This window comes from Eriocheir sinensis, chromosome 44 (assembly GCF_024679095.1).
Source record: "Eriocheir sinensis breed Jianghai 21 chromosome 44, ASM2467909v1, whole genome shotgun sequence".
Lineage (NCBI taxonomy): Eukaryota > Metazoa > Arthropoda > Malacostraca > Decapoda > Varunidae > Eriocheir > Eriocheir sinensis.
Window position 1 is genome coordinate 11,815,027 of NC_066552.1, and position 6,276 is coordinate 11,821,302.

At 39.5% G+C, this 6,276-nt stretch overlaps 1 protein-coding gene across 6 annotated transcripts in view; it reads right to left on the minus strand.

Annotated features, from left to right (window-relative positions):
* LOC126980482 (transcription factor GATA-4-like) overlaps nt 1-6,276 on the minus strand; it is a 65,482-nt gene that overhangs the window by 58,538 nt on the left and 668 nt on the right. The window lies entirely within an intron of this gene.

Genomic DNA, 6,276 nt, shown 5'->3' on the forward strand with positions numbered 1-6,276 from the left:
CCGATAGGCTCTTGTTTTTGAGGAGAATTTTTCCTTGTCTTGCGACGGCGGCGACGTGGCGGCACGGGGGGGGGCGGGGAAAGGGATGTTTACAGTTTCATTTGTCTTGTATTCGTTTCTGTTATCATATGCTGTTACCTGTTGTGTTGTTTTACTTTTATATTATTGTTGTTGTTTTTTTCAGTTATTTTTTGTGGTTTTATTTTTTACTTCTGATCTTTTTTTATTATTTTGTTTTCTTTTTCAGTTTTTCTTTTTTGTTTTATTTTAGTTATTATTTATTATATTTTCTTATAAATTTGTATTTTTTCTTTTGTTTCTTCTTTTTATTTTGTTTTTTTCTTGTTTTTCTTTTGTTTTCGTTTTTTAATTTCATTTTTCGCGTATTAGCTTTTCTTATTATTGTTTTCATCTTTTTGTTTCTTTTTTGTTTCGTTTCTTGTTTTCCTTTTGTTTTTTTATTGCTTATTTTTTTCTGATATCTTTTCTTATGGTTTTGTTGTTGTTGTTTTCGGTTCATACTTCGATTAAGTTTGTCTTCCGTTTTCTTCCTGTGGTTCAATTATTTTGTGGTGGTGGTGATTTTTGTGTACTCTTGTTTTCTTTTATTTCATCTCTGCAACATTTTCTTCATTATCTTTCTAGGGTTTGGTTTACGTCTTAATTGCTCTCTTCTCTTCATGGTCGAGCTCATTAATAACATGGTTTTTTTATGCTTTCCTTTTCTTTTATTTTCTTGCTTCATTTTCCATATTTTCACTTCTTCATTTTCTTCGTAGTCCTTTTTTCCTTTTTCTTTTTGCTGTTTAGTGTTATCTATCGTTTGTTTTCTTATTATCTTTGCCATTTCGTGATATCTTGACAGTGTTTTCTTTTTTTACTGTTTCATTATATTCTTTGTAATCCTGCTTGATATTTTGTGATTATCTTTTGTTTCCTTATTTCTGTCTTCCAATAGGCGCACCTGACGTCAACATAGCCGATCCAGGATTCAGTACGATTCCTAACTTATAGGCGGTAATGTTATAATGTATTTCGTAAAGAATTTTATAACCAAAAACTAACTAAAATTATGAGTATTCTTTTTTTTGAACAGAACATTGAATAAACTGCACCGCACGACATTTTGCGGGTATCAGGTACCTTAAATAAGCATATGTTTACTGCGCAAAGAAGGTGATGTTACTTATTGTGACTTCGTGAGATTTCATATTTATCTATTTGTGTATATTTCATGGAGGCATAACTTACATTACTACTTTCAATTTTACTAGTGACACGAATTTGTTACTGTATCAAAATAGAATTCCACTCAATTAAGTAAATCAGACACCTACTATAGAAATATTACCAGTGTGTGTATGAATGAATACAAAGATAAGCACATACTTTGAGATAACTTCAGGATGTATCGTGGATCATTTATCAAAATAAAGATAAACGGACAGGCTACTCTTTAGCCCACTACCGCCACTCGAGGCACAAAAACAGTCCCTCCGCCAAGTTTGTACCCCACATTTGGCGATGTTAGGTGCGCCTCTTCTCTCTAAAGTCAAATTTATTTCCTCCTCTTCTTCCTAGTCTCTCTCTCTCTCTCTCTCTCTCTCTCTCTCTCTCTCTCTCTCTCTCTCTCTCTCTCTCTCTCTCTCTCTCTCTCTCTCTCTCTCTCTCTCTCTCTCTCTCTCTCTCTCTCTCTCTCTCTCTCTCTCTCTCTCTCTCTCTCTCTCTCTCTCTCTCTCTCTCTCTCTCTCTCTCTCTCTCTCTCTCTCTCGGGTTTGTTACGATGTATTCATGTATTTGTTGTTATATTTTACTTAACATCCGGCCCAGAGTTGTTTTGTTGTGTGTGTGTGTGTGTGTGTATGTGTGTGTGTGTGTGTGTGTGTGTATGTGTGTATGTGTGTGTGTGTGGGGGGGGGGGGGGAGAGAGAGTTATCTCGAAGCACGAAAGGAAGTAACGTCCTGTGTGCGAGAGAGAGAGAGAGAGAGAGAGAGAATTAGTCTCTCTCTCTCTCTCTCTCTCTCTCTCTCTCTCTCTCTCTCTCTCTCTCTCTCTCTCTGTGTGTGTGTGTGTGTGTGTGTGTGTAAGGCTTCACACGAGTTTCCGAGAAGAATCTGATATTTTCCTCTTCTTTTTTTTTTCTTCCTTCTTTCAAAATTTGCCTCATTCCTTCTGCCTCTTTCCTTCTGATCTCATGTCTCTTCCTCGCTATCGTATTTTTATTATTATTATTATTATTATTATTATTATTATTATTATTATTATTATTATTGCTGCTGTGGTTTTCTTGTAGTCATATTGTCCACCATAAGTGCTGGTTTCCTTCCTTCCTCAGACACTCATTAGTATTTACTGAACTCTCTCCCATTTTCCTTCATTCTCGTCTCCGCTTCCTTTTCCCTGTTATTTTGTGGTTCTTTTCTTATTATTTTTTTCGTTTCCTTCGTTGTTGTTGTTGTTTCCCTTTCTCTTTGTTCCCAGTTTAGTTTTGTCATCTTCCTTTCTTTTTTATCCTCCGCCTTCCTTTTCTGGCTCCTCTCATTTATTATATTTATCTTTGTGTTCTTGCCATTCTTTTCTTTTTACACTTTTAACGCTTATTTCTCGTATGAAGTTAAAAACCGAAGAAGAAGAAGATGATGAAAAAGAAGAAGAATGAAGAAGAAGAAGAAGAAGAAGAAAGAAGAATGAAGATGAAGAAGAAGAATGAAGATGAAGAAGATGATGAAAAAGAAGAAGAATGAAGAAGAAGAAGAAAAAGAAGAACAATGAAGCAGAAGAAGAAAGAAGAATGAAGATGAAGAAGAAGAAAAAAGAATGAAGATGAAGAAGAAAGAAGAAGAAGAATGAAGAAGAAGAAAAAAAAGAAGAAAAAGATTACTCAACTACAACCATGAAAACAAACAAAAAATGACGCCAAGAAAGAACGATTTTTTCCATCCTTACATAATAATAATAGTAGTAATAATAATAATAATAATAATAATAATAATAATAATAATAATAATAATAATAATAATAACAAAGATCAAAGGCTTAGCACTATCATCTACGTACATGCTTTTTTTTTTTAATTATTCCCTTTCACAACACAATTACAAAAAGAAAAACAAAGAAGCTGTATACGAGGAACCGCGCCACTCACACTAATAACTTCGACGTACAGATATTAGTAATAGCAATGCCACTAACTGCTTCCATTGCCGTTTAAACAAAAGAAGGACAGTAATTAATTTGCATCTGGTGTCTGAGGTCAAGCTTTGGTGTGCCGCCTGACCTCAGCTGACCCAAAAGTGACCCACATGACCTGGCAGCAAGGTGTGAAGCCGCCCAGAGTACACCTGCGAGGGAGGCTACCGTGGGAATCTCTCTCTCTCTCTCTCTCTCTCTCTCTCTCTCTCTCTCTCTCTCTCTCTCTCTCTCTCTCTCTCTCTCTCTCTCTCCTCTTCTTTATTTTAGTTTTCTTATTTCGCTAGTTTTATTATGCGTTATGCTTATTTTCAGAGAGAGAGAGAGAGAGAGAGAGAGAGAGACCCTCCCCCCGCCCCCCCTGACTTGACAAGAGCGAGGAAAAAGGGAGAGGGGAGGAGATTAAGAGAACAAGCCCGGAGGATGAAGATGCCAACCCATTAGTACACGTAAAGGCCAGAATACCCTTGTCAGTAATGTCCTTACGACCCTTAATGCCCCTCATGCGCTCAGGGCCTTTCTATCCACCAATGGCGCGGCTGGAAGACCTGTACCTGCTTGCTTATTGGCCTGTATGTGTGTGTGTGTGTGTGTGTGTGTGTGTGTGTGTGTGTGAGGGGAAGATAAGGTTGTTTTCAGTATACTTCTCTCTCTCTCTCTCTCTCTCTCTCTCTCTCTCTCTCTCTCTCTCTCTCTCTCTCTCTCTCTCTCTCTCTCTCTCTCTTCTCTTCTCTTCTCTTCTCCCAAACATAACCCAATCTAACCTAACCTGACAACCTATAAACCGAACATAACCCAATCTAACCTAACCTAACAACCTATAAACCTAACCTAACCCAACCTAACCTAACATAACCTAACCTGACAACCTATAAACCGAACATAACCCAATCTAACCTGACCTCACCTAACTTTATTAACTACATCTAACCTAATTTAACCTAGCCTGGCCTAAATTAAATCTAATCTCCTCCCAATTAGCCTACTCATCTTCTTTTTCTCTCACCCTCCTCCTCCTCCTCCTCCTTCTCCTCATGAATTTGGTGGAATAATACCCTCGACCTCCTCCTGCTCTCTTCTCCTCCTCTTCCACCTACTCCTCCAAACCCTTCTTCTCGTAGAATTGGTGGAATGATAGCCTACCGTCCACCACCTCCTGCTCTTCCTCCTCCTCCACCTTCTCCACCTACTCCTCCTCGTCCACCTCCTCCTCCTCCTCGTCCACCACCTCCAGCTCTTCCTCCTCCTCCAACTTCTTCACCTACTCCTCGTCCTCCACCACCACCACCACCTCCTCCTCCTCCTCCTCCTCCTCCTCCACCTCCACCTCCTCTTCCTCCTCCTCGTACACCTCCTCCTCCTCCTCCACCTCCTCCTCCTCCTCCTCCTCCACCTCCACCTCCTCCTCCACCTCCTCCTCCTCCTCCTCGTGGGTTTGGTGGCACCGAGTGTTATCTGGTCACTCACCCCCAACGCTCCGACACCCACACCACACACAGCACGCTTTCCGCTACGCCCACACTCACCCCCTCCACTCCACGCACCCACATCCTCCTCCCACCCACAAACCATGACCACCCTTTAGGTACCCGGCCATCCACGCCCTCACCAATACGATAGACACATTCAAAAGAAGAAGATTAGATAAATTCATGGATAGTGATGTTAGGTGGGGTTAGGTTCACAGGAGCTGCCTTGTGCGTAGACCCACCGGCTTCTTGCAGACTCCTTGGGTCGAATTATAAAACATTTCGTCGCCCAAGAACACAAATTTGACAAGGCTTTCGTATGAGTTGTGGGCATTTCCAGGAGTAGTTTTATGACCCTGGTGAGAGTGTGACCCTTCTTTTCTACAATGAACCTAAAGAAACACTCATTAGAACCCCACTGACCCCCTCTTTGACCTTTAGAAATAGTTGATGTGAGAAGCGAAGGTGTCTTATAATGCCGGCCCTTATGTTCTATGTTCTTATGTTCACCCCCTCACCCGCCTACTCACCCACCTGTACACACACACGTCACCCATCAATGCCCTCGCCTCACCCCCGACACGCAGATGTATTGATATGTTTTAGAGGTTTATAAATGAAATACAAAACAGAACAATGCCGCAGAGATGGAGATTGGCCGATAAGGGAAATAAGAAGCGTTTGAAAGCTTGTACACACTACACTTTGCACACACACACACACACACACACACACACACACACACACACACACACACACACACACACATCGCCTCTCCATGTTAACACGATTTCACTTTCTTTCCTTCCTTCCGCATTCCTTTTTCCTTTCCTATTTCTTGCTCTCCTCCTCATAGCTCCGGATCCTGCGAACGGAATGTCCTCCACGAGCCAAATTTGACCCCTGACCTGACCTACGGGGTGCGCCGACCCTCGACCTGTAACCTGTTGGCGAGACGTGACGAGATTCTTTACCCGGCAACGTTGGGACAGATTTTTCATATGGACTTAACTTTTTTTATTGTTTTTTCTTCCTTTTTTCTGCTATTTGTTTTCCTCGGTTTTTTTTTTTCCCAACATAGGGAAAGATTCTTCATACGGACTTTAACTTTTTGTTTTGTCGTTTTTTCTTTCATCTTTTGTTTTATTTATTTTCTTCGGTCTTTATTTATATATATTTTTTTTTTGTCTCCTATATGTCGTTTAATTTTACTTTATTTCTTTTGCTTTCTTTTCATTGTAATCTTTTCTCTTCTTCCATTGTTTTTTTATAGTTTCTCCTTTTATCTTCCTTTTTTTATTTCTCTATTTTCTTCGATCTTTATATTTCTGGCGTTTTTACCCAATACGTTTTCCACTTTTTCTCGTTGTAAGCTTTCTCTTCCTACATCGTTTAGTTTTCTATGTTTACTCCTACTGTTATTCTTCACTTAATATGTAGCGTCATTAGTGAAAGATTATTATTATTATTATTATTATTATTATTATTATTATTATTATTATTACACACGTAGGCAGCTTGTGATCCTTTCTTTATCATTATTTCCCACAACGAAAGATTAGAGCAAGTTAACGTGATAATGATTATGTGTGTGTGTGTGTGTGTGTGTGTGTGTGT